Source organism: Ochotona princeps, unplaced genomic scaffold, assembly GCF_030435755.1.
Source record: "Ochotona princeps isolate mOchPri1 unplaced genomic scaffold, mOchPri1.hap1 HAP1_SCAFFOLD_1381, whole genome shotgun sequence".
NCBI lineage: Eukaryota > Metazoa > Chordata > Mammalia > Lagomorpha > Ochotonidae > Ochotona > Ochotona princeps.
In genome coordinates, this window is record NW_026701603.1 from 36505 (window position 1) to 63394 (window position 26890).

Genomic DNA, 26890 nt, shown 5'->3' on the forward strand with positions numbered 1-26890 from the left:
TATGTGGGAGGCTCACCAAGCTTCATTTCAGTCCTAGTCACTCAAAGGGCACTAAGCATAGAGTGTGAAAACTGAGTTTCCTTCAGGGCTGCATGGAAGCCTGATGGTGTGTGAAGTTAGTGAGCCAAACGGAGTTGTCCTCCCACAAGAACCACTCGGCTGATTCTTCTTCAATATGCCCTTCACCAACATGCAGTGTTTCCTTGATTGAATTAGCTCTCACACCAATATTTGCTTCTAGAGCCTTTGCATTGAGGGCTATCTGAAAACGGCTTTGGCGCTGAAGTTGTCTGTGAATGTGGAGTTGGTGGCATGTGAAACCCGCATGTGGAGCATTCGTTTGTGTGGGATGCTCTAAGAGGTTCATTCCTAGATAATGCACTCAAAGGGCACTAAGCATAGAGTGTGAAAACTGAGTTTCCTTGAGAGCTGCTTGGAAGCCTGATGGTGTGTGAAGTTAGTGAGCCAAATGGAGTTGTTCTCCCACAAGAACCACTCGGCTGATTCTTCTTCCATATGCCCTTCAGCAACATGCCTTGTTGCCTGTGTAATCATTGACAAGAGCCACCTCAACCCCTGTCCTAGCTTTCATGCCCTCCCTTTGGTGTGGTAACCCAAGAGAGAGGAGCTCACTTTTTCCCTCCCAGGCCACTCCCCCTCCTGAATTATGTAGTGTCCAGGTGTTTCTGTGGTTTAACTTTATAGAACTAGCCCACAGTGCCAGCTTCTGCCAGCTGATACTTCGGCCAAGCCCCAATAACCCTCACCCACTCTATTTGTAGATTGCACCAGTCGAAACACCTGGCCCAGCCTTGGTCTTCCCTGATCCAGTCCACATGAAGTGCACAGGTGCAGTAGCCCTGCGTGGTCTGGTCTGACCCCATCCCTGCTCATGCTCTCCAGTGGACGTAGCTGTTCAGCAAGGGGACCGCCCATTGTTCCCTTGCAGTTCAGCCCCCTCCCTTCCTGGCTCTCACATGTGCTGGTTGGGTGCTGCAGTCATGTCTGACACAGGCAACCTCACCTTGGCATTCTGCACCGTGAACAGTTTTTGTCGCGACCAAACCTGGCTCCACTCACACTCTGTTGCAGTGTTCAGATTTGCCAGTGGGTGACATGAACTAATTCAGTCTGGTCCACTCCCGACCCTTGCCAAATGTATGACAGTGGGACACTTTCCATGACCTCTTGGCTGTATCCTTCCATGCTTCTTGTGCTTACCCACAGGGTCTGTGTCCTTCAAGAGGAGTTGCCCAGGCTCCTCCATCAGAACGCCTCCAAGTGCCAGATTTCACACATACCAGTGGGTCCATTAGCCAGCAGTACTCAGCTCACCCCCTGTCGTAGCAGGAACAGTGGCCTCTTCTAACTGGCCTTCAACCCATTCTGGCTCTTGCTTATGGATGCTTCAGCCCAGCCACAGTGCATCCATACCCACATATAGTTCATATATGGCTCAGTTGGGGTTGAGACCTAGCCTAGTCCTTCCCACATCTACCCTGGTCCTCCAGAACACTAGAAGGTGTTGCAGTCTGGCCTGGCCTGGTGTGTTGTGTCCCAGTCAACACTTATGCCAAGGGAGACTACAACTGTATCCTGACCAGAATGCAGCCCCATTCCAGCTTGTGTGCTCCTTTGGTGGGAGCCTCCACCCAGCTAGGGTGTCCCCTTAGTCCCCCGACTGGGCCTGCTCCCAGCCATAGATCACACACATGCCAGTGGTTGCTCTGACTCAGCTTGACACAACATGTCACTTGTCGCGACCCCTGTCCTAGACATTGTAGCTCAGCATCCGTGGCTCATGCAGACCAGTTGGTGCAAAAACCTAGCTGGGCCTGTCCTGTGGTCCATCCTGGTTTCCAATCTTATTTCTGGGCTAGGGTTTGCTCAGTGCTGCCTGGTGTACCTGTTCCATCGCCTTTTCATACACTGACAAGCCGTTGGTGCAACTTTGCCCAGCCTGTCTGCCCCCCAGGTCCAGACCACCTGTTCACCAGTGGGAGCTATAACCACCAGGGGACCTTCCCGGGTTTCTGCCCCTGAGTCCTCCCCAGATCCAGTTCTCCTAGATGCCTTCGGGCTTTAGGCCAGTGCCTGGCTCAGTCAGGCCCTCCCATTGGCCCTGTCTGAGCTGGTAAAGGTTGCAGTCTGGTCCAGCCCACACACCACACCCCACTCAGGATGCACACTCAGATGCCACTGCTCCTTTTATGAGCATTCCCCTTCAAACCTTCAGGTCTCAGTCCCACTCTTATGCTAAAGTTACATGTTCCTATCACTGGCAATCACCAGGAATACATATTTCACCTATACTAAAGCTGGTCTAATTGATGAGTGTCCTTAAGCAGCTGTTACAAATCATAAAAACCCCAGAGCTCGCCGCTGGGTGGCCAGCAGGCAGAGCCTGGCATCAATTGGTGCACTGGCCGCCCAAAACCAAGGCCTCAGCCACCGCCATGCGGGGTGATTTTGGCTTGAGTCCCTAGACGGATTCCACCTAGCAGGGACACCTCCCGCAGCTGACACCCTGCAGAGTGGTCCAGACCACCCCCAGTCCCAAGATTGGAATCCACCCTGATTTGTCCTGCCGCCATCTTGTGGCCAACATGTCTTCTTGACAGAGAAGAATAACACCCAACAAAACCTAAAGCAAGTGTGAGGAGCATCCCAGTAAATTAACAGAAGACTAAGTCAATGACTAATCCATTGTTAAAATGACAAGAGCAAATTACCATCCATTCATATTAACCCTGAAACTAACTGCTTAAACTCATCAAGCAAATGTTATAGATAACTAGACTGGATTATGAAAACAAAACCCATCTATTTGTTTCCTATAGAAAGCGTATCTCACCAACAAAGATCCGTGGAAAGTATATCTCATGAATTCTGATTTTTCTTAAGTTTCATCTTTTCAAAACACTTCTTTTTCCTCATTAAATTCTTTCATACCTCATAGATCATACAGTAGCATCTTTTCTTCAAGAAGGTTCTTGATTTTCATTTCATCATTGACACATTAGTCATTCAGTAGCATGTTATTTAACTTCATGGTGTTGTAAATATCTCTTTTTCTTCCAGTTCTTGATTTTATATTGTGCCTTTTCATTTAAGAGGAATGTATATTAACTGCGTAATGAAGACTACCATGTCCAAATATGAGAATACATTGCAGCATGCAGCATTCATTTCTACTTCCAGATCAAAGGTGAACTCCCAATGAAACTAACTATACCTTGACAATAGGATGCTGGACTCTCCATCATTGTTCATACCTGCAATGATAGATACATGACTATTTATAAAAAACTATACTATAGTAAGAATGTAGGGGAACTCAGTTGTGGGGGTGGAAAATTATGGAGGGGTTTAGAGAAATCCCAGGGCCTATAGAATTATATAATAAATCATAATAATAAATACATCAGAAGAGAAAAACATAAAGATCTAAAACAAAAAGTTTTAAACATTAAGTCCCCCTATAACTTCAGGCTCTACAACCTCATAAACAACTGAACAATAATTAAAAGTATATCTTAATGATGTTAGTAAAATCATTTTTTATTTCCTCTAGTGAAAAATTACGGAAGCAGGTAAAACAATTCCAACTCTTAAACCACATTCAGAGCTTCTTTAATTAGCTGGCGTGTGATGGTGCAAAACAACTTGGGACTAAACAATGAGGATGTGTTAGTTCGAAATGCCCCTTGAGTGCTTACAAACTGTGGCCTTTGATCAGAGGTTCACACTTTCAGGTCTCAGTTATGGCCATGTAATATAATAACACTTTATAGACAAAAGACATAATATGTACTTGGGAGCCTCTTTGACTGAGAGATATTGGAGGAATGCAAAATTAGTAGTTTCATCTCTGGTCACAGGCTTGGTGGCTCCACAGTTGTCCCACCATGCTCTAGTCGCAGGCTGGGTGGCTCCATAGTTGTCACACCTTGCCTGGTCACAGGCTCGTTGCAGCTGTTCTCACCATCTGTAATGGTCACATTCTGGTCTTGCAGCAATCCCTACATCCATCACATCTTTTGGACTGGGCATTTCCTTGACAGATACCTCTTACCAGGCACAGGAAGATGTGAAAATAAAAGTTAATATTATGGCAGCAACCCCAATACAGCATTCCATGAAAATGAGTTGCCTTCATTGACTGAGGCTGTCATCAAATTATTTTGTATATCAGTGTCTTGAAAACTCAAAATGTTGTGGGGGAGGAATGCTTCAGTAGAATATACATATAAAACTAGGCATTGTGGCTTGATTCTCTATGGACAAAATTTTTACTTCCTTCAGAATCACTACTGGAAATAATAGGAGAGTCCTGCAATGACTCTTAAGAAAGACAAGGCTGGGCTCGGCAGCGTGGCCTAGTGGCTAACGTCCTCGCCTTGATCCCATATGGCTGCTGGTTCTAATCCCGGCAGCTCCACTTCCTCTCTATCTCTCCTCCTCTCAGTACATCTGACTTTGTAATAAAAATAAAATAAATCTTTAAAAAAAAAAAAAGAAAGACAAGGCTTTGGAATGAAAGTGTTGCTATTTAGATGACCTTTAAAATAAATTCAAATCTTATGACTATGTTTCAAAGCATGCTCACTGGATTATGCTGCACAGATGTTTAGTTTTTGAGACAGATGCCCACATTGATCATGGTCAATCATATTAAGTCTGCAATTTGTCTCAAGCACTAAATTCTGGTCTTAAAGATATTGTACTACTGTGGTGTCTGAAATGAAATATACCTTTAAGCCTTGCAGAATATAAAAGTTTTGTTTAGTGTGTAACCATGTGCCATTTCACATGTATTCCATGTTTATTTTTACGGAAGATATTATTATTGATATTGATCAGCTAAGACAGACAACAGTGACAGGACCATCTATGGTCTTGGCAAAGTTACCAGTTTAGGTGAGGCTCTTGGCTGGCTGAGAGCCTCTGGCCTCTCTAATGCTACTGTCTCTTTCAGGGCATGCTGACCTTGGTAACTTTTACTTTATCTGAGGAGATAATTCTTGCTTTTAGGATTAACAGATTGCTACCAGTGACCACCCCGCTGTTGTGCTCGTAGCATGATGTTCAGCCTGATCTTGTGCACATAGCATGATTTTTAGTATGTTCACCTTAACTACAACTTTGTTATTCATTTCTCTTGTCACACATTCAAGCAAGATAGCTGCTGCCTTGTTTTATAATAAATTCATTTTCCCCGAAAGGTTGAAGACTCTGCATTCTGATTTACAACACTTTGCAAGTGTGTGGCTTGACTGGCAGAGGAAAACCAAGAGGTTACTGGAGGAAAAAGGAGACTCTTGAGACTCTATTTGGAATTCTCGATGTAAATGACTCTTGGCAAATCACGGGAAACTCATCTTCAGTCAGAGAACAGACAAAGATTTTTATAGGGGATTTTGAGGGGTTCAGAATAAAAATCTCTGTAAGTACATATGAGAAGATTTTTTTCGCTTGTAAGTAAGCACTGTCCATGGTTCCATCTAACTGACAAATGTGTGTTAAACTCTAAGGTGCAGCAGAAAAATTGCTGGCTTTAAGAACTCAATAACAGGGAGAAATACCAGTTTGGACACTCTCTTCATTGTTTTTTTCCTCTTTCTCTGGAGTCCCAATTGATCAGTCCTTCAACAAGAGTATAATGAGGCCAGACCTTTCAGCAGTTCCCATGGCATCCAGAAGTCTTGGACATCAGGGACACTTTGAGTCCTCCCAGACTGACTAGATTCTGTCTTCTTTTCAAGTTTTTACCAGCAACAAGTCATCAAAGTAGTTTGCCAGAAGTCACTCTTCAGTCTCCACACATGAAAGAACTGACAGTTGCAGCTTCAGGAAGCTTCAGGCATTGTGCCTGGCATTTCAGATACTGCTTGGACTATCTACATCCCGCAGCTGACTGAGCTGCAGTGCACATGCTCATCCAGTTAAAGCTCCTGCTAGTACACAGCCTGAGAAGCTAAAGTCATGGCCTTCCTGGCACCATGTGGAAGAGGCAGAAGGAATTCCTGGCTCCTGCCTGGCTTGATCTACTTCCAGCTCTTTCATGGAATTGGGAAATGAATTAGCAAGTGGATGATTTCTCTATTTTTGCATGTTCCTCTCACTTAAAAAGCTTCAGCTTGGCCAAGTGACTTGGTACAGCAAACTAATCCTCAGTCCATGGCCTTGGCATCTAATATAGGCACTGTTTAAACCCAAACTATTGCTTCAGAACCATCCCTCTACTTATAGCCAAGAAAGGCAATGGAGGATACCCAGAAACTTGGGCTCCTGTACCCATTGGGGAGACCTGGAAGAAACTTCTGTCTCCTAACTTTGAACTGGCCAGGCTCTTGCCATTGTGGTCATTTGTAAGCACAGGAGAATTATCTCTGCCTTTGTCTCTTCATCCCTTTCTGTCTATACAACTCTGTAATGTTGACATTCAACCAAAATAAACACATCCTTAAAAAACAATCAATCTTTGGGGCTGGCACTGTGGGTTTGTGGACTTACCCATTGCCTAGCAATGCCCACATTCCATATAGGTGCCAGTTAAAGTCCTGGCTGTTCCACTAGAATCCAGGCACTTTTAGACTGGATGTGGGCATTTCACATGGGATCTTAAACACTGCACAAAACATCCACCATCAAGCTTACAGTTGGAATGTCGCCAGGGAATTAACTCAAAGAATCAAAATTACTCTTCTAAGGAAATAAGAAGAATGGCAAGTTTTGGGCCTGGCCACAATGGCTCAATAGATTATTTGTAGGATCCTAAAACCATTATATATTTAATGAAGCAAGGTTAATGAAGCATAGTTAAAACTGATCTAACTTGTTAGAAAGGCTCTAAAAGTTCACTGGCTTCTACCATGCAGATATTTCTGGGCTCCTGGCTGACCCTAGTTAGTGGTCTTGGGGAGCTGAAGAAGCTGTGCTTGCTGGGAATGCACTGCAGAGCCTCTTCCCAGAGTGCACGCTGGCCGACTGGGCCTGTGAAGAGTTTAGGTTCCGGTGTGGTCCACGCATTGCGGGTTTTGTCTTTGGAGGTAACAGAAGAAAGGAAGAATCGTGTTGTCTGAGCTGTCACTCTCATTCCGTCATCCTAGGACAGGAGAGCAACCTGGTCCCTCCTGAGTCCCTTAGAAGCTAATGGGGTGTCCACAACCCATGGGAGCATTCTCTCCTCCATTGCCAGCTGCACAACCCACCAAGTTGGAGGGTATGCACAGCAGGGAGCATTAGTAGTAACATGTGTGGGCTCTTTCCTTAGCTGAGTGTAGACATAATAACTGGACATTGGCTGCAGAGAAGTTTGTGAATAAATGAAGGTGAAAAGAAGGAAAGGAAAACAGATGAGGCGCCTCAGGAGGATGGGCTTCAGGAAATGTCTTGAGTGTCATTGGCTTTGACAAGTTCCCTGACACCTCATGCATTTCTCAACTGAGCAGAGGGTTCTCTGCAGAAATCTTCGCAACTGGTGGTCTCTAATTAGGAAATAGCTGGGTAGTTCCTGTGCTGCCACTTGAAAGTGTGATTGGGCTGGCCATCTGATTATGGATAAACACTGGCCTTCCTGAGAGAGCAAGTTTGGCAAGGTTCCCTTCTCACTGAGTGGTCTGGTCTCTCAGAACTTAAACACTATTAAATTGTGCTTACCATTACTCACAGTATGCACAAACATGTGGATCAGTGAGATGGTGGCCTGGGGGAATGGCCTCATAAGCCTTACCTCTGGATCTGACATGTATTTGAGTGGGCTTGAATAGCCTTGGGGAGTTTGATACCACTAAGGGTACAGCGCCTAGTTGGAGCAGTCTGAGCCTCTGCTTGCAGTGCTGGTAGCTGGTATCCCATACAAGGCACAGGTGCATGGTCCAGCTACTTCCCTTCTGATCCAGTTCCCTTCTGTCTCCTGCCTTTAGATAATCCCAGCTGCAGCCAGTGCAGTCATCTTGAGAGTAAATGAGCAGATGAGAGAAATTCTCTCTCTCTCTCTCTCTCTCTCTCTCTCTCTCTCTCTCTCTCCTCTCTCTCTCTCTCTCTCTCTCTCTTTCTCTCTCTCTCTCTCTCTCGCTCTCTCTCTCGCTCTCTCTCTCTTTATCTTCCTTTCAAATACATGCATCTGGGGTTTTTTTCTTTATAAAAGATGAAAAGGAGACTAATGTGATCATGAAGGTGGAAACTGATGATGCATCTGTGCCTGGTATTGCTGAGTGGTCAGCAATCAGTGCTGCTGGAGAGCCCTGCAGCAGGTGTCCTGTCACAGTCCCAGAAGGGACCATGACCCTGGCCTGTAATTTGGCTTCTGGCTGCCAGATGGACATGTGTCACTCTATGATTGTGATACTGTGGCATGGCAGTCATTGTGGCATACTTATTCTGCCTTGTAGCCTCACCTAACCAGAGCACATGTGAGGATTCTAATCCACTTACCTGCTCCCTAACATGCAGAGATGCGAATCAGCTTACCTGCCTAATCTGCCTAGCAAAGGATTGGCACCAGCTGCATGCCTTGCCTGAGCTCCTGCACTTGAACATGGCCATGATAGGCAGGGAAGAGAGACAGCTGTGCAGTGCTACTGCATGTTATCTTGGAGAAATTGGCAGGCTAGGCAGAGTAAAGCCTTGTGGAAGCTGCCAGCCCCTGCTCTGTTCCCAGGTGCCAACAAGTAGGGAGCTGCACAGCTTTTCTTATTAGTTGGAATTGTCCAAGTGGAGGCATCCATGAGAGCTTTGGGGACAGGAGACTTTTGCCTCCTTGTTCTTGCCCTGTTGGGTTCACAGGAGTTGGCTCTATTGTATACAAGCGTACTCAGTTGGCTGTCAAGATCCTGGCTGCCCTATACTCCTGTTTGGGCTCCACAAACTCCTGCCTGTCCTTGTCTTTTCAGGATTTGGGTGCATTGCTCCTTTCAAAATCTAACTCAAGTCACTGTACTCAACTGTGAGAGATTTGTTATCCTTCTGCCTACATCTTGGGAAAGAAACGTTGGCACCCTCTCCCTAAAGTTAATAATGCCTTCTTTGGCCTGCTGACACTCACTCAGAAAACAGTAATGATCTGAGGGGGTCAGTGCATTGGCTAAACTGGCTAATCCTCTGCCTTCAAGTACTGACAAATCATATGGGCACTGTTTACGTGCCTGTTGCTGCACCATCCATGGATCACATTATGACTGGGACTGGGGACTGGCTGTGCTGTGCTGGGCTGGGCTGGGCTACAACACCCACCAGCATGAGCTAGGACTTGGGGAAGGTCAGGCAGAGGCAGGTTGCAGTATCTGTCGGCAAATGCTGGGGTGAGGTGGGCTGTGCCACACTGAGCCTCAACATTCATCAGCACATGTGAAAGCTGAGATTAGGGGAAAGCCCAGTTGAGGGGCTTCAATGGCTCCCTTGCTGGGCCACCGTTCCTGCTGGTGGCATGAGACCTGGGACTTGAGGCAGACCAGGTGGGGCAGGGTTATAAAATCCCATTGGCCTGCATGTGAGCTAGGTTAGTAAGTGAGTGAAACTGAGCTAAGTGACTATACTCACTGGTACAGAAATGAACCAGAGTAAGTGCTGGCTAGTCAGGTTCTGTCACAGCTTCAGCCACAAATGCTGGGACTGGAGGCATGTCCTATCAGGCTGGACTGCAGTGCCACCTGGAAAGTGCAAATTACGGGCCTGAGAGTGGGCCTAGCAGGGAAACTGTGAGCACTCCTCTGATATGCTGTGGCTCCCCCCAGTGAGCATGAGAACTAGGACTCATGGTGGGCTGGCTCAAGAGGTGGTGGTGCCTGATGCTGTGAGTATGGGCTAAGTAGCACAGTCATTCAGGCTGAGCTAGGCCAATCCAGTTCCATGCTAATGGCCTGAGAAAAGAGAAGATGTTCCAAGCATTTGAGTTCCTGCTTTCCATGTAGGAAACATTTGCTGGCTCCAGCCTGGTTCAGCCCTGCCCCCTGCAGCCATTTGGGGAGTGAATCAGTGGACAGAAGATCTTTCCCCCTCTACCTCTGACTTCCAAATAAAGAAATGTTATGTATAAGTGGCTATTGTTTTGCAGCATTCATTGAAGTCAGGGGTTCTGATGCTTGCAGCTTGATTATCTTTATTTAGAATTTCTTTGGCCATTCTGGGTCTTTGGGATTTTATATAAATTCTAGAATTTCCTAATTTTGTAAAGAATATCACTGGTACTTTGTTGGATTGAATCTGTAGATTTCTTTAGGTAGTATAGACATTTAATTATACTGTTTCTTTAATTGACAAGCAATTATAACTTTCAAGTTTTTGTGTTACTGCCTAATTCTTTCAGTGTTTGATCATTTTCACTATGCAGACTTTTCACTTCTTTGGTTAAATTTGGTGCTAATTATTTGTTTTCTGGTCATTTTGAATAGAATTTCTTTCTTAACTTCCCTTTCACTGCGTTCATCATCAGTGCATTTCAAGTCTCCCGGTCTTGTATGTTTATTTCGTAACCTGAATCCTTGCTGAATTGGCCCATTGCTTCAGACAATGTTTTTTTTTATTAGTTATTTTGCATTATGTGACAGTTTCATAGGCTCTGGGAATCCCCTCATCCCTCCCCCTCCCCTCCCCCCTGGTGGATTCCTCCACATTGATGCAGTATTACAGTTCAAATTCAATCAAGATTCTTTCCTTGCAAGCATATACCAAGCATAGAGTCCAGCTACTTATTGTCCAGATGGGTTGAACAGTTTCTTGGGCAGACCTTTTCTGGTCTGAAGTTAGAGCTGGTAGAATATCATCCCAGTAAATTAAGAGTCCCAATATAACATCAACAGCAATTTGCAACGTTATGCAATTGACATGGTTTTGAGTAACCAGTATGTTAAAAAAAAAAAAAGTCCTAACCACAACCTATGATTAGCTCATTGACATTTCAATTTTAGTTCATATACAGGACCGACTGCTATATACCTTAAAATGGCTATAAGGTACCATTCAGCTGTTTTGTGTCTATTTCATTATAGTATTTAGCCATTTGTTGTGTTAAAGTAAAATTTTGCTGATCTTGGAAGATTTTAGGATAATCTAGACTGGCTTGTAACTCTAACAAGACATTTGTCGACATTTAAGGTGCAGAACATTTTTGGGGGGGTGCAGGAAAATCCTCAACACCATGGTGAGGAGTAACTAATCTTTGTGTCCCACCCAGCGAGGCATGAGCCAATCCATGCCAGCTCTTTCCTGTCAGATTTCAAGTTCTACTTTCTGTTGTTAATTTATTTTAGGGTTTTTTTTTTTTTTTTAGTTTGTATGATTGTTTGCTGTGAGGGGTTTTTGAAGCGATCCCGATGGTCATTGTGGGGGGGAGTCCAGAGTGGAGCCAGGCTCGGACCAGAGAAAGCTCTCCTCCCTGGTCCCGAAGGACATTTATTGTTCTTCTGAAGACAATGTTTTGCTGGAGGTTTGGGATGGTGCGTATATAGCATCATATCAACCACACACAGGGCTATCTCGACTTCCTCCTTTCTTGTTTTGATTCCCTCCATTGCTTTCTCCTCCCTGTCTGCTCTTGCTAATGCTGCCTGTGCCGGACTGAACAAAGTGCTGAGACTGGACAACCTTTCAGCTTTGCTCGGTTCAGCATTATACCAGCTGTTAGTTTGTCAGAAATAACCTTTTATAATTCTGTGAGATGTTGATTCTGTATCAATTTTGTAGCATTTTTATCCATGAAGGGTTGTTGAATCTGTTTTCTTTTTATTTCTCTGTTTATTGGAATGGCAGGTTTTCAGAGGGAAGGAGAGACAGAGAGAAAGATCTTCACTCCCCAAGTACCCACAATGGCCAGAGCTGAGCTGATCTGAATCCAGGAACTTCTCCAGGGCTCCCACACAGCTATAGGGCCCCTTGGCTTTGGACCATCCTCCACTGGTTTCTCAAGCCACAGACAGGGAGCTGGAAGGGAAGTGATGGAGCTGGGGATGAATCAGTACCCATATGAGATCCCAGGGGTGCAAGGCAAGGACTTTAGCCACTAGGCTACTGCATCAAGCCCAAGTGGTTGTTGAGTCTTATCCAGTGTTCTCTTTAATCTATTGGGATGACCAAACTCTGTTGATATAATTTATGAAATTTGTTGATTTGCAAATGCTACTCAGTCATCTTTGTATTCTCTGCTTTTGATGTGGTTTTGGATTCAATTCAATTTTGTTTATAATCATTTCATCTATGCTCATCAAATATCTAGGCATGTAGTTTTCTTTTTATGTTGCCTTTAATTTGGATGTCAGTGTGATGTTTGCCCCATAAAGAGTTTCACACAGTTCCTACCTGCTCAATATTTTATTTTTTTTAAAGATTTATTTTATTTTTATTACAAAGTCAGATATACTGAGAGGAGGAGAGACAGAGAGGAAGTGGAGCTGCCGGGATTAGAACCAGCGGCCATATGGGATCAAGGCGAGGACCTTAGCCACTAGGCCACACTGCCGAGCCCCGTGCTCAATATTTTAGAAGAGTTTTAAAAATATTGGAGTAGTCTAATATTTTGCATTTTTTTAAAATGAAGTACTGTTTAAAATATATTTATTTGTATTTGAAAGGCAGAGTTTGAGAGAGAAAGAGAGATGGAGACACAGAGATGTCTTCCACTTGTTGGCTCACTCTCCGAATCACTATAAGGGTTGGAGCTCAACTAACCCAAAGTCAGGAGCTTCTTCCAGCTCTCCCATGTGGTTTCAGGGATGTAAGAACTTAAGACTTCCTTAGCTGCCATCCCAGGATGTAAGCAGGGAGCTGGGTTGGATATGGAGAAGCCAGAATTCGAACCGGCACCTGTATCAGTGTTCTATTCCTTGTATTATTGACTTCTAATTTTGTTTGTCTGTGGTCAGAGAAGATACATGATAGAATTTCATACTTTTAGATTTATTGAGACTTGAGGTATGGCTTAGTATATGGTTTCTCTTAGAAAATATTCCACAGCCTGGTGCCATGTCATAGCAGAGTAAACCTCCACCTTGGGCATCCTGCCGTATGGGCATCGGTTCAATAGCAGGCAGCTCCACCTGAAATCCAGCATCCTCCCAATGGTCTGGAAAGGCAACAGAGGACAGTCTAAATCCTTGGACCCCTGTAGCCATGTGGGAAACCCAGAAGTTCATGGCCCCAGCTTCTCACTGGACTGGCTCCACTTTGAGGAGTGAACCAGTGGTTGAAAGATTTCTCTCTTTCAAATCCTGCCTTTCAAATAAAAATGAAAAACAAATTTTTCTTTAAAAAGTTTCATATGCTTATGAGGAGAATGTATACACTGTGGCTGCTGGTGCAGTGCTCTGTAGAAGCCTGTGAGGTCCATTTGCTCAGGGTTTCAACCCTAGTGTATCTCTAGGGTTTGACTGACTTGCCTTTGAACTAGAGGAGCTGTTGGAATGGCCAAGTACTATTGTATGGGTTGTGTTTTCATAGTTCATTTTACTTATTTTTGTTTTTCGGAGATTTATCTATTTATATAGGGAAAACAGATTTACAGAAAGGAAAGACAGAAAAAAAGATCTTTCATTTGCTGGTCCCATAGTGGCCACATGGCTGGAGCTGTGCTTATCTGAAGTAAGGAACCAGGAGCTTCTTCTGGGTCTCCCACAAAGGTGCAGCGTCCCAAGAATTTTGTCCATCCTCAACTGCTTTCCCAGGACACAAGTATGCAGCTGGATGGGAAGTGGAACAGCTGGGGAATGAACTGGCACCCATATGGGACTCTGGCAGTTGTAGGTGAGGGTTTTAGCCAACACACCAGGTCCTTTTTATTTCTGAAAGTATTTGTTGTATATGACTGGGTAGCCTTACGTTGGATGCATACATGTTTATGAGTATTATATCTTTTTGCTGTTCAAAATCTCTTAGCAAAAATGCAATGTTATTTTTGGTGATTTTAATGGCTTTTTATTTAAAACCTGTTTTATCAGATAACAGAATAGTCACACATTTTAACACTTGGCTTCTGTAGGCCAGATATGTCTTTTTTCTAGCCCTTGCCTTTAGTCTACATGCATTTTCTTTTGTTAGGTTTAGGGTAGGGCTTTGGTTTTATCTATTCAGCCAAACTAAGTTTTTGAATTTAATTCATTTATATCAGTATTATTGATTGAGAACTACCCCAGCCATGTTGTCAATCAGATGTTGGTTTTACCTGTTATGAATGAGCTCAGTTGTTTTTGTGAGGTTTACTCTCAATGCAGGATTCATTATAGAATTTCTTGCAAGGCTGGTCATGAGCTTGTCTTATATAGAAAACACCTTATTTTTTCCTCATTATTATTCTTAAAAATAAATATTTATTTTATTTTTACTTGAAAGGCAAAGTTACAGAGAGGAAAGACAAAGAAAGAAATCTTTCATCTGAGAATCACTCCACAAAGGCCTTAAAAAGTAGAGTCACGCAGTCCAAAACCAAGTGCCAAGAACGGGAGTGGGCCGTGTTGGCCTAGGCTCCAGTGGCACGTTGAAGAACTGGGACTGGGAGCAGACCTGGTGGAGGATTTTTGGTGGCACCCTTGCTAGGCCGCAGCACCTGCCAGCACTCGTTCAGCTGGGACTGGAGGTGAAACCAGGCAAGGTTCGGCTGCAGGACCCACTAGAACACATGAGCATCAGGGCTTCAGGCAGGCTGGCCAGGGTTAGGCTACAACACTTGGCAGATAATGTGAGAACTACCTCTGGGGGCAAGATCAGACAGGACTCCTCAAGGGATTTCCCTGAGTAGGCTGTAGTATTTGCCACTAAGAGCTGGGCTTGGGGGCAGACCAGGCAGGCCAGGTTGTAGCACCCACTGGTGAACATGTATGCCTGTCAAGGGATGGCCTTGTTAGAGGTCCTCAGGAGGCTTCCCAATTATTACACAGCACCAGCTGGAACAAGTAAGAGCTTGGACAAGGGGCAGGTTGCACAAAGCCATAATGTTTGCTGGTACACACAGAAACCAAGAAATGGGACTTATCAGTGTGGGCTGGACTGCAGCCCTGACTGGCATGTGTGGGGGCCAGATCTGGACATGGGCCTGGTTGGGAGTTCTGAGAGTCACCCTAACCAAGGTGCAGCACCCACCAGCAAGCATGAGCTGGGACTGGGTATGGCCAGGACAGGTTAGGCTGCAACTCCCTTTTGGCAAGCATGAGTGCTGGATCAGGAATCAGGTGTGGAAGGGGGCCTCCCAGACGTGCTCAGCTAGGCTGCAGCACCTGCTGGTATAATAGAGTGCTGGGTCTGGGCGTGGGCCTAGCTGGGCTTCTTGTGGGTCATCCCAACCAGGTCATAGTATCTGCTGGCACACACAAGGGCTGCATCTGGAGATCAATCCCTTTGGGGCTCTTATGAGTTGGGCTGACGGGCCCACTGCATTCATTCCCAACCTCAGATGCTGTCACATGGACACCTGTTCTGGTCATGGAGCCACTCCCATGGCTGACTGTGTAAACAGAGACAGCACGCTAGGATGCCCCTGAAAGACAGGACAGCCAGAAGAACTTGAATGCCTCACTCAAAAATAATGGAGGAGAAGGTTGAATTCTGCTATAAGCCAAATTCTCCACCCAGCAGTAAGACTATGGACATAACAAAACATAGACAGCTGGCAAGGATGGGAAGTGGCAGCTAGTGCCATGAAGTCAATGCAATCTCAGAACAGTTCAGACTACTGAGGGAACACCCTTGGACCATCCATGTACCCACCAAAGTCCCTGGGACAGTCAGGGGACCATCTCTGTGCCCTGGTGCTGATGTGACCCAGCACCGAGGAGCAGTGCAGCACCTCCCCTGTGCTCACAGGAGGGAGGGCAGAGTTGTCTTCTCACTCACCTTTCTCCCATCTCTTCCCATCCTGCATGGGTCTGTAATCCTAGGTAAGAAACATTTGAAAGTAAATCTAAGCTTGTAAAAGAAAAATGTGGTATTCTCACTGCTTTTAGGATTCTGTGTCATCAGCTTTTGATAGTTTGACCACAATATGCCTTGGAAAGACCTTTTTTTGTTGAGTCTGCTTGTTCCTCTTTAAGCATCCTGCTTCTGGATGTCCGTGTCTCTTGAAATCTGAGAAGTGTGTAACTGTCCTTTCATTTAGCAGATTCACATCTTTTTTCCTGCTCTTCTTATTCAGGAATATCTATTTAGTCATTGGTACATAATTTATACCGAACGTCATAAAGCTTTATTGATTATTTTTAATTAACTTCTGTATATTTTTGCCAAGGTTATTTGAACATTTTGCCCAGATCAGAAATTCTCTGCCTCACTTGGTCTGTTCTGGTGTTAAAGCTCTGAGTCATCTTTATTTCACTGATTAAAAATTTCATCAACAACATTTCTATTTGATTCTTCTTAATGCCTTTTCTTTGCTTGTAAGTGTTATCATTCATCTCACTCATTGGTTTGCTCATGTTTTATGTTTGTCTGTGTGCAATGTCTTGGACTGCATTGAGTTTCCTTACAACCACCATCTTGAATTCTATTTCTGGCCTGCTGTAGTTTCCCACAGACCAGGGTCTAAATCTCAGGAATGACTGTTGCTTTGGAAACTTCCTGCTGGCTTGCTTCTTCACGTCCTTCGGGGTTCTACAGTGGCATGTGGACATCTAGTGTAAGAATCCCTTCTTGTTCATGGAGCAGTTGCTCCTGGAAGAGAGTTTCTGGCTTAGCTGAAGTGCGGAGCAGCTCCTGGTTGTTGCTTTGGATTTGGTTGTCTGTGAGCCCAGAAGTGCATCTCTGAGTGACTGGTTTCTTTTAACCAATGTCATTGAGTCTACACGTGACAAACTGGTCTAGTGTGCTGAAGTTCATGGTGTAAGTTTCACTTTGAAAGGTTGATGCTTTGGTTTCTCAGGCTAAGTGTCTGCCTGTAACGCAGACTTCCCATATGAGCATGGGTTCTCAGGTGAGCAGTTCCACCTGCTCCATTTCAGATCGAGTTCCCTGCTAATGGCTTAAAAGCAGCAAAGAATGGCCCGAGGCCTTGGGGGTCCTGCTCACATGTGAGAGAGCCAAAGGAAGATCCAGGCTTTCAGCAGCAGCCCAGCCTAGGTCTGGCCATTGTAGTCATTTGTGGAGTAAACCAGTACTGAGCTCTCTATGAATGTATCTGTCAACTTATCTGTTTCTCCGTTTCTCCCTGTAACTCTGACATTCCAATGAAAAAAGTCAATCACTATAAAAGAAGGTAGACTTTGAGATAATATGGCTCCCTAAGATGTCTCTCAAATCCAGAGTTTGACATGAGTCAGTACAGATCACAGTGGCCAGGGCTCTGATCTGAGGGGATGTCCTTCAGTCCCACTGGCAAACTTGTGTGATGCTGCAACTTGTCTTGGGAATTGCTGGGACTCCAGACTGTGTGATGTGTTTGCGCCCTTTCTCAAGTCTTGCTATGTGAGCAGCTGGGGCTGCAGGTTAGGTCTGGGGCCAGGGAATGGGAACACATCCTGCTCCAGTCCTGCAGGCTGGCTGGGTGGGGCACAAGAGCTTTGGCTCTGGCAGGAGATAAAACTGCCTGTTTGCAGTCCTGCTGCTGCAGAGTGCAGTGGGCTATTGCCCAGATTCCCAGGGTGGGAGTGCGTTTTCCTGCAACTCCCCCCAGAAAAGCTAAAGGTCATCCTCTGACTCCCATGGAATGCGTGAGCATAGCTCTGTGCTTATTGTAAAGCTCCATGAGTCCCTGGATGCAAGCAGCCTGCCACTGCTCCACAGTGCACCCTGACCCTAACTCTCACAGTGTGCACAGGATGAGGTCAGTAACTTTTTGCAGAGAGCTCAGCACTGTGTGCAGAGGGATCAGAGGAGTGAATGCGGCTTCTCTGCTCTGAGTCCCAGCTTGCTCAGAGCCCAGGGAGCTCCCAGGCTGAGACCACAGGCAGTGGGGTGACTGGCTAAGCTGTGGGTGGTGGAGCGTGTGCAAGCTGCTTCCCAGCTCGCCTTGTGGGATGGTGGTGACCAGCTGCAGCTGTGAGCTGTGTGGCCAGCCTGCTGTGCTTCTGACTTCTTTCCTCACTGGCCCATGCAATCTTCATTGCTTTCCTTCCAGCTCGCTAAGAACTCCTGTTTTTTAGACCTCTAGAAATGCACTGCTTCCCTTCTTTATTTGTCTGTTGATAAAGTATTTTTATTTGAGAGGAAGATTTACAGAGAAATGAAAGACAGCAGGTGAGAGAGATTTGCAACGTGCTAGGTCACTCTCCAAAAATGCTGCCGCAGCCAGAGTTGAGCTGCTCTAGAGCCAGGAGCCAGGATCTTGGAGCTTCTTAGGAGGTTCCTACAGGGGTACAGCGCCCCAGTGACTTGAGCCATCCTCTGCTGCTTTCCCACGCCATAAGCAGGGAGCTGGATCAAAAGCGGAGCAACGCGGTCTAGAAGTAGTGTCCATACGGATTGCTGGCACTCCAAGTGGAGGATTAGCTGGCTGATCCACACTATCAGCCCCTCTTTGTTTATTTTTCTGTCCTATCACACATGCAGTCAGTATGACTTCCCCTATTCAGCCACCTTGGGTCTTAGCCATGTGGGTTCTTAGGGCTATCCTCAGTGAAAATCTAAAACTCACATGCATTCCAAGTTGATTTTAGGATGCTTAAGACTGTCGTATTGCCCAGTGTTCACCCTGAAATCATGTCAAGTTGCTGTCAGTTATGAAATAGCTACTCTGTGCCAGGCCCTTGTCTAAGTCTTAAGCTGAGCACTAACTTGAAGGGAAATGTTAATAATCATTCCCTGGAAGCCTCAGTGAGCCTGCAATTGATCACAGGTGCGTTCAACTCTACTAAGTTCTAGCCTGCCAAAATGCCGCGGGGTTTCTGACTTCACTTTTTTAAAGGGTTTTCAGTGCAGCATCAGGGCATGAACCATTTTTTAGTGCTAATTTGTAGCGCTTGCTCCAGAAGCAACGAAATTCCAGCTTTCTTCCTCGCCATGTGACAGTGACGCTGAGTGCACTCACAGTAAGCAGAACTTGCAGCACACTGACCCTTCCAACAGTGAATGACAAACGCAGAGGCTTCCGTTGTGCAGGGAGCCAGTTAGGAAGGGCTCCAGTCAGGCATTCCTCAGACAAACGCTCCCCCTGGTGGCCAGCAAAGGAGATGGTTTCAGAGACCTGCGTGTGAATTTCACAAGCTGAGTTTTACAGCCAGTTTATCTTATAACTGGCATGGTCAAGGATGGTCCTTATGTCATGAGACTGTCACAACTTTCTAATGTCAGCAGAACCTCTCAGCTTTAGCTCATGGATTCTGAATGAGATGATCCAGGGAACGTACTTTCCATGGCTGGCCCTGGTAGGATCCAGGCTGACACTACCTTTTCCCCAAGTCCTCCCAGGCAGTAAGACATTCTGCACTAGCTTCTTATTCACCCACAAGAGGAGGTACCTCCCAGAATTCATGAGGGGCGGGAAGCAGAGAGCATCTGGATAAAAAATGGAGTGGGAATCCCACTGCTGCTACCTTCTACCAGCTACTGGGCTGGGGGGAAGTTGGTTACTGAGCTCTCTGGTTGTCCAGGTGTCTGTAAGGCTGCAGCTGCTGCAGCTGATGCTCCAAGCCCGATGATCAAGGACACTTGGAGTTCTGTGGAAGCACAGAGAGCAGCTGCTGAGGGACGCCCTTTGCAAGTCTTCTGACTTAACCAGTTCTCCTGCCATTGCTCCTTTGAGGAGGTCACACAATCGGAATCAGTGCAAATGCCTTAGAATTTTTTCCCTTTTCTCTCACTACATCCAGCAGAGCAGGCTGAGGACTTGCACACATGCTTGGCCTCTAGGTGAGGCCTTAGGCTGGCCTGCTGGCTTGGCATGCTTGTAGACCAGAATGGGAACCCATGGGTGTGCTTGGGTGCTGGTGGGTGGGCAGGACTCCAGGCCAGCACACCACCCCACTGGAAGCCAGGGCCCAGGAACCCATGTGCTGGTGCACGCAGGGACTGCAGCTTGCTCAAGGAAGGAGTTGTGGGGTGTATGGGGGAGTTGCTGAGGAAGTATGTTACAGATGGGGGATGGCTTCTGGGAGACTTCCATCAACCAGGCCACTTGTACTTTCAGGCAAGTGAGGGAACGGACTCTGAATGATTTGGAGGTGGGAAACTAGGGGACCATTCTGGATAAAATCAGTGCACTCACTCATGTAAAACGCCTGAGCTGGGTGAGTTAGCATGAACCGTTACCCTCCAATGCACATGAAAGTGGGCCTGCCTGGCAGGGCTAGACCACAGTACCCACCAGTAAGTGTCAGAGCAGGGGATGGGTCATGTTAGGCTGAGCTATTACACTAACTGGAACCTGAGAGAACTGCTTTTGGGGCAGATTCTCTGGGGAATATGTGGGCTCTCCCCTGAAGGACAGCAATACCCACTGGTTTGCTCAAGTTCCGTGGGTGGTAATGAGCCAAACTAGCCAGTATCATGGAACTCACTAACACTCAAGGGAACTGGAGTTAGGAATAGGTCAGGTGGTCTAGGCTGCAGCACCTGCTGGCTGGTGCAATAGTCAAGATGGGATGCAACACATGCAAGTTCACATTAGGGCTCAGACTGGGTGCTGGCCAGGCTGGGCTAGGCTGCAGGACCTTCCAGTGTGCACTGAGACTGGGGGCAGAACAGGTAGAGCCAGGCTACAGGAACCACTGGTGAATGCTGAGGTGAGGCAGATCATATCAGATGGGGCCATAGCACCCACTGGCACATGAAAGAACCCAGACCATTGCTCCCACTGGGAAGTGTAACAGCTGAGACTGGGATGGTCCAGGCTGTGCCTGTGAGTGGACCTTGGGGGTGGGCCAGGCTAAGCTAGACAACTGCATCTTCTGGCACATGCAAGAGCCAGGATAAGAGCCAACTGGCTAGGTTTTGCCACAGCATCCACTGGCAAGTGCTGGGACAGGGTTAAGTCATGTCAGACTGGACCACAATAACCCTGGAAAGTGCAAGAGCCAGGCTTGAGGGTGGGCCTAGTAGGGAAACTGAACACTCCTCTATTGGGCTGCAGCTCCTGTTGGTAGACATCAGAGCCAGGGCTGTGGGCGGGCCAGGCTGGACAAGGCATCAACAGGAAATTGGCATGCGTGTGGACTGGATTGTGGGGTGGGGAGGTCTTAGCTAAGCTGCAACACCCATAGGTGTATATGAAAGCCTGATTGGGATGTGGTGTGCCCCAGACTAATCCACTGTTTATGCTGGTTCTCTCAGGAACCAGGGCAGGGGCGGGCCTGGTGGGGATTTTGGGGAGTCACCCAAAGAAGACTAAAGTTGTGCTGGCTTGGATAAAGGCCACGTCTGTCGCATGCTGGGTTGGGCTGGACCACAACACCCATTAGTTTACATGGGACATGGGACTGGGAATGGAACTGACCCGGCAACTACAATCACTGGTGTGTGCAGTCTGATGCATGAGGCTGCTGAACCAGACCTTTTACTTGTTGGCACATTTGCAACAATCAAATCTGGGGTCATTCCGGGTGAAATTTCTTGGGGGAAATCTCAAAGTAGATCACATGGCTCAAAACTCTGGCCACATGGGGAATCATAGGATTTGTGGCCTGATCCTGGAAAACAAGTGTCCCAACCTTCGAGTGCTGATGCCTTTGCAGGGGACAGCATGCCCAGGTGCATAGAGGGGACAAAATAGCCAGCTCATTCTAGCTGAAGAGGACGACAAGTGCCATTGAAGAAGATGGAGAACAGAGCAGGCTGGACAACTCTTTTGGCTGAGCTGTGGCAGCAAGTGTCTGGGTGAGTCAATGGCTATTGGAAGGATTTTCTCAACCTTGGAGCAACAAAACCAACAGCATTTCAGAACTCTCAAAGCTACTCAAGCAATACCCTCAGAGCATTCTTCTTCATATCAGGGTTTCTAAGATGACAGTAAGTAAAAATGCCCCATCCCTGTGTACTGATGAAGTTTCACACACACACACACATACACACCCCTCCCCTCCTAGATACAGGAGAAAATAATGAAAGAAAAGAAAAATTGCAAGCATTTGTACCCACCATCTTCCCCCATGCCTCGACCCTGTACACCCTAATCAGTGACCCTCATGAGTGTGCATCCTTGTCAACTATGTAAACATCAAAAAGAAAATTTATATATAAAAAGAACTTCCTTCCTTCTGTATAAGCATTTAAGCATACAAGGCCTAATATACATGGATAAGGAACTAGTAAAGTATTAGGAAAACACCAAGAACCAGGGTTGTGCGCGAGTGGATTAAGCCCGCGTAGGTGTGTGCATCCCATGTGGGCACAACTTTGAATCCTGGCTGGTCCATCTCGGCCCAGCTCCCTGCTGATCTGCCAGGAGAAACAACAGAAGATGGGCCAAGTGCTTGAAGTCTCTGAGCTCACTTGGAATATCCAGATGAAACTCCTGCCTCCTGCATTGCTCTGGCCTACCTAAGGCCAGTGTGGCCATCTGGGAGTAAACTAGTGTTAGCTATGCCAAACACCCAAGAAAGAAAAAGCCAGCCGAGTACAAACAGGCATTTATAAAGCAAAGAGAAGTCCTTCCTGGGCCTTTCCCCACGCTGCGGAAGAATGAGCAGGAGAGGAAGGAACAGCTAGTGGGAAAGACAAGCTGGGTAGCAGACAAAGGTTTTATGCCCCTCTGCCATGGGTGCTGGCATCAGTCCTACTTGGGACCTGATAGGGCAAGAAATGTTCACCTTTGTCCATCATTGGCTTATACATGACCTTGGCTGCCTTCAGGGTGTGCCAGATCTCTGGCTGAGGTCACTGTGGTGTCCACCCACTTCCTTTAACTGTGGTAACCATCAACCAGTGGATGAAAGATCTATGTTTCTCTTTGTCTCTTTCTCTCTGTAGCCCTGGCTCAGAAATAAATAAACAAATGCATAAATAAACCTCAAAGAAGGGGAAAAGTAAGGGGCCACTGTTATAGTCATGTAGAAGGTTAAGCTGTCACCTGCAGTGCTAACATCCCATATTGGCACCAGTTTGGATCCTGACTGTTCCGCTTTCAATACAGTGCCCTGATAATGTGCTTTGGAAAGCAGCAGAGGCCAGCCCAAGTGCTTGGGGCCCTGCAGCCATGTGGGAGACAGTGAGGAAGCTCGAGGTTCCTGGCTTTGGCCTAGCTCAGTCCTGATCATTGTGGCTTCTCTCTACAATCCTGCCTTTCAAATACACATGCCTTTGAAAAACGTTAGTAAATTTAAAAGGCAATTAAAAGACACACCTGCATTTCATATTAAGCTCTTTAAAAGCAACTGCTGTGATAGCCACCCTTCTGACTTAAGGCTGTGAAGGACTTGCTGCACGGTGCTGGGCAAGTGCAAGTGGATGTTTACCTGGGCGCTCAGGAGTTTCCCCAACAGATTCGTTGGGGTCAATGGGACTGGGAATGGAACTGTTAGGTCACAACAAAAGGGAGCAAAAGAAAATGGAGCTCTTGTTTTTCCCACCCCTGCACAGGCATCCTCTAACAAAAGTGGCAGCAGTGTCTTCAGCCAGACTCCTGCATTTGTCCCACTCAATGAGTCACGCTTGTGCTGTGTGTTCTATGGGTTTGGAAAAGCACATATAGGGAGCCTGGTGTTATCTCACAGAGAAGTTTCAGTGCCCTCTGAATCTCTCTGAATGCTGACTCATCTTTATGTCCCCAACCTTTGGCTAACACTGAGCTTTTTGCTATTTCCATAGTTTCACTTTCCCCAGGATGGTATGGTGTTGGAGTATATAACATATATGCTTTTCAGATTGGCTTTTTTCACTTAATAATACACTCTTAGGTTCTTTCTGTGTCCCATGGCTTTAGAGCTTGTTTCTTCTCAGTGTACAAGGCAATGTAGGCAGCTGCCTACAGCTCAGGGGAAAAATAGTTTTAAAACTATGAATTAGTAAATGTAAAAATTTCTACAGTCCTAGCACTCACAACTCCAAATATGACTTTTAGGAAAGAATCTCTAAGTGGATTAAATACAATTCTGAAAATGTGAACAAGATGCAGAAAACACAGGCAGTTTGGATTGAGAAAGTAGCGTGCCCTGATTTCAAAGATTTAAAACTAAGGTAAAGGCTGGTGGCTGGTGTGTTGGGGTAATCCTCTGCCTGTGCCACTGGCATCCCGTGGGAGTGCCGACTCGTGCTCCAACTGCTCTACCTTCAACCCAGCGCCCTGCTTCTGGCCTGGGGAGGCAGCAGAGCATGGCCAAGTGCTTGTGCCCCTACACACAGACTGCCCCGCCTCTGGCTGGAGTGGGCATTTGAGACATAAACCAGTGGGTGAGAGGTCTCTGTCTCTTCTACTCCTTCAACTAAAATAAATACATCTTAAAAAATCCCTAAAATAATACATCACATTACGGTATTAAGTCCATAATATTTTTCCATAATCTTAGGTGGATCCTATTTTGGGAAATCACATATCACCATTGTTAATTTGAGGGAAAAGAAAAAGGTAATATCTCAATAGCCACAATTTGAAAAGGATGTTAGCTGTGTGCTGCACGGCGGAGCACCAGGGCTGAGCAGGGAGGCCACCAGGGGGCGAATGATATTGAAAATTAAGGCAGAAAGAACCTGCACTTTCTGTTTAAAGATTTTTCTTTTTTTATCTTATTGGAAAGGCAGATTTACAGCGAGAAGGAGCGAAAAAGAAAAAGTTCTTCATCTACGAGTTCACTCCCCAAGTGAGCGCAATGATCAGAGCTGAGCTGCTCCTTAGCCAGGAGCTCCTAAATTACTTGCTAAAATACAACAACAATGACAAAAACAACCGGAGGCTAGAGTAATCTTGATATTGAAGCTTGATGAAAATAAAGTGAAAAAGGAAACCACATGATTGTTTGAGAATATAATTTAAGCCCTAAAATGAATTAAGCCAAATATTTAAGGTAAGAACACATTATGAAAAAAGTTACAGCATAAATGGAAATACAATAAAATATTAATAACAGTTCTTAGTGTCCAGGCTGGCCTGGGAAGTTAAGCGAAGCATGTCGCAGATGTGGCATCTGGCCCTGCAGCTGCCATGGAGGAGGTAATTAGCTGGGCCCGACCAAACTTCCCAATTAACCATGGAGGACTCTACCAAGATGGAGAGAGCTGGAGAAGATGCCAGAGTCGTGCATGTGGATGTGTAAGCATAGACACACTGAAGGTCAAGGTGTGACCTTGAAAATGAGGAGGGAGGGGTTCCTAATGCTGCAATCTTGGAAATTTCTTTATTAAAAGAACCTCACCATCCAAATATAGTCCATATTCAACCTGTACTAATGTAGGATTGCAGCTTATAGCTCATCATTGAATTCCTTTTTTTATAGCAAGAAATATTGGATTCAACCCCTCCTGGTCAGTTTATGGATTCCTTATTACTTAAGAGTTATTGTATCAAAAGGGAATTGTGTTTTGTCACTTTAGAAGAGTTGTTCACAAAGACAAATATTTATTGATTGATCACAAAGCAGCTATTGAACTAGCTGGTGTGGCCCTCATCAGAACTTTTGTCACACCTGTGGCAGTGTGCACACAAGAGGATGCAGCACCCTGCGGGGAAGGGGAGCTGCAGCCGGCTCATTACTCAAGCCCAGTTGGTGTTTGGGATAGGCACCATATTTGCAGAATCAACAACTAAGAAACCACATTTTCATGGAAATTTAGGACCTTATCCATTCTCCAGGACTCCCAGCAATGATGCCAGCCCAGCAGTGGAGTTGTTACAGGACTGTAAGAATACCTGTTCTAGGACCCGGCGGCGTGGCCTAATGGCTTAAGTCCTTGCCTTGAACGCCCCGGAATCCCATATGGGCGCCGGTTCTAATCCCCGCAGCTCCACTTCCCATCCAGCTCCCTGCCTGTGGCCTGGGAAAGCAGTCGAGGACAGCCCAAAGCTTTGGGACCCTGCACCCACATGGGAGACTTGGAAGAGGTTGCTGGTTCCCAGCATCGGATCGGCGCGCACTGGCCCGTTGCGGCTCACTTGGGGAGTGAATCATCGGATGGAAGATCTTCCTCTCTGTCTCTCCTCCTCTCTGTATATCTGACTTTGTAATAAAAATAATAAATCTTTAAAAGAAAAAGAATACCTGTTCTAGATGGGAACCAGGAAGCTTATCATTCCATGTTAGAAAGTTGGATGGAATTCACAAGGATCCACTCCTGAAAACGTTCATCCATGATCCTGCTGAACATATTTCTGGTAACGGGCAGATGGATTTGTTAGCTAACTGAACATTAGACTTCAGAGAACTGGCTACAGAGTGAGTTGAAGCTGGCCAACTAGCAGAGCAGTGGTTGTGTCAGGTTAATGGGCTAACTGGTTGGCAATGAACTAGCTGGCTGCAGGGCGGGTGAAGGGTGAGCTATACCTTAGAGAACCAAAAAGCCAGCAGGAACCAGGCAGCTTTGTCTGCAGGCAAAGGAAGGGTTGTCAACGGAGCCTAGGAAGGAGTGTGCTGTCTGCATTTCCTGAGGAAGGAAGATGAGCAAATAGACCAAGGGGTGATGGCAGGAAAACTGCAGTAACCCCACGACCAGCCTTTTATTCTTACTCCCTTTGAGAGTGAGTCGCCAAAAGACCTGGGAAAATGGAGCCCCTCCTTCATGCTAGCAGAGGGAGAGCACTTCAGCATTACACAGAGTGACCCCAAACCCTCCACACTTCTGCTGCCTGTAGCCCACTCCTCAGTGTCTCCTCCTGCTTATCCCCCTTGACTTTCCCCAGAATTCTCCAGGTTCTTCAGTTGCCCCCTACTCTTACTGTCTTTTGAGCTGCCATCACTTCTGGGTTTCATTTCCTGTAGCCATCCTCAACTTCCTGGAATTACTCAACCCCAGGTGGCATTTGGAATGGCCACCATCCTCAACTTCCTGCACTTCTGTGGTCTCGCTGTGTTTGTTTTTCTACAGACACATTCTGTCTCCTTAAGGAGTAAAG

General features: G+C 46.1%; 1 pseudogene; it reads left to right on the forward strand.

The window, feature by feature from the left end:
* The first annotated feature begins 24950 nt into the window (after positions 1 to 24950).
* Positions 24951 to 25680, forward strand: LOC131479440 (cyclin-dependent kinase 1-like; annotated as a pseudogene).
* Positions 25681 to 26890: the final 1210 nt, after the last annotated feature.